The 2,039-nt window shown below is 40.7% G+C and overlaps 1 long non-coding RNA gene across 1 annotated transcript; it reads left to right on the top strand.

Moving 5' to 3' along the window:
* The first annotated feature begins 329 nt into the window (after nucleotides 1-329).
* LOC135392970 (uncharacterized) lies at nucleotides 330-1,593 on the top strand. The gene is made up of 3 exons (XR_010422346.1): nucleotides 330-537; nucleotides 1,008-1,099; nucleotides 1,529-1,593. It is a non-coding gene; the product is annotated as an uncharacterized LOC135392970 (long non-coding RNA).
* Nucleotides 1,594-2,039: the final 446 nt, after the last annotated feature.

Raw genomic sequence — 2,039 nt, 5'->3', positions numbered from 1 at the left:
AGATGCCAACATACCTGTAATCCAGTGTCCCATAAGTTTGATTCGATTTTCTGGCAGCTACCATGAAGAGCAAATGCACGATTCACAAGTTTCGTTTCGCCATTTTCGTCAAGCAATCCCACGTGACCTCCTTTGGATCAGTGAAAAGTGAAAATTACTCGCGTCATGAACTTATATGTTCATCTCAACGCAAATCACGTTTTGCATGCTATAGAAGGAGGGGGGATCAATACTCTTCCTTTCGTGTTTTGATATCTTGTTGTTTTGCTACTCTCACTTTGGAGTTCGGATGGTGTCTAGCAACGTTGGGTACCTCGTTTTTTGTGTGAGCGAGTGGTTGCTGTTTACGACGTGTTCATATATCGATTTGTAGTGCTGTAATGTGCAAATTAGCGGACTTTATAGCGGCTCTCTATTTTCCGTCGTTGTCTTTCGAGCAGCGCCTGTTGTTCCGGTAAAAATCGAGTTGAATGAATCGCCACAGCCCCAACGTATATCACGCAGTGTTGACCAAGACCAAGTCTAGCAGGAATTCTGGTGAGTAATGCTTTCGTAGATTGGTCTGGCTTTGTGCTGTCCACACATAGTTGGATTCTCATACGAGTAATTTAAATGAATCAAAACAGCCGAAGTGCCTGTAATAGATGTAACTCGGTATCTGTTCGTAGGTTTGCGCCGTTTCAGTTGGTTGCGCGTTTAGGAACAACAAATTTATTCGAAGACGATAAGATACCGACAATGCATCACCGTACAGCAGCATTTACTCGTATCATTGTGGGCCATATTTAATTTGTTAAAATTTGTCGTCGTATTTCTTCAAAAATAAAAGCGCAAGTCGGCGTACTTGAATTGATCTCCTTGAACTGCTTACGTCGAACGTCTGCAAATGTTGTACTTATGTGCCTTCGCGCACCATACTAGGCACAAAAGCATATCTGATTAGAATAAATACTTCAAGAGGAAGTCATTCAAATACATTGTTATTTATAGCTGGTTTTCCATTCCAGGCATGGTATGTGGCTGCACGGAGGATTCCGAAAAAGAAAAACAACAACATGGCTAATAGGATGTTGCTGCCCAGGGAGTCCTGGCCGAAGAGGTGAGCTGTTAAGATCATCATAAGGTTCTGTTGTGAAGTGAGAGATTTTGTAGTAGTGCACGAATGTTAATTCGTGCACTACGTTTATAAAAAAGAAATCAGAAATGGAAAGTTATGCATGCATCATTTCATGAATTGTAATGTATCACTATTTGATATTCACATGTTTCCATTAAGGGAATGAACTACTGAACCTATATTCATATCATGGTCATGCTCTGTGTTTACCTGGAAGTCACATTTTTAAGGCTTGTCATTCTTTTGTCTAGATGAAGATTTATGTTAACCTTGTATGAAATAACAGACACGTATCAACACATGTGCAGCTTGTGCACATTAAAACCAGCCATGTAGAGACAAATGCTTGTTTTTCTTTTTGTTTTTTTTTAATATTCTAGTCTATTCATGGTTGCTCTTCGCTTCTTGCAGGTTTACTCATTCCAGAAGCAAGAATTGTACCATTGTAAGGCGAATGGAAATAAACTGACATCGACTGAGATAGGCGTTCCGTCTTGGCCAGTGACTGTAGGATGGCTCCAAAAGCGTCAGAACAAAGCCAATCTAGCTCTCTACAAGTAGCTAACTCTACATAGTAGCCTGCTTCACAGCAACATCAATACTACCTTGTGGGAGTACACATTACACAATATGTTGCATTGTGCTGTGGTATGATAACATACCGTTTGTCTCGCAATATGTGTATATAAATATGATAAGGGCCCTAAGGGCACAGTGCATGGCTTATACCCTGCTGAATATATATCTATACCTGGCTGCGACATTGCATATCAATGCAGGTTACAATAGACATTTTGACATTTGGCCGTTATGAGACATCTTCGGCCGTATTGAGACTTTGGCCGTAATGAGACACTTGGGGATTAAAGGATTATCGGCCATATTGAGACTTTCGGCCGTTTTGAGACATCGGCCGTAATGA

The sequence above is a fragment of the Ornithodoros turicata genome, chromosome 4, assembly GCF_037126465.1.
Source record: "Ornithodoros turicata isolate Travis chromosome 4, ASM3712646v1, whole genome shotgun sequence".
NCBI classification, from domain to species: domain Eukaryota; kingdom Metazoa; phylum Arthropoda; class Arachnida; order Ixodida; family Argasidae; genus Ornithodoros; species Ornithodoros turicata.
This window is presented reverse-complemented; position numbering and strand designations above follow the sequence as displayed.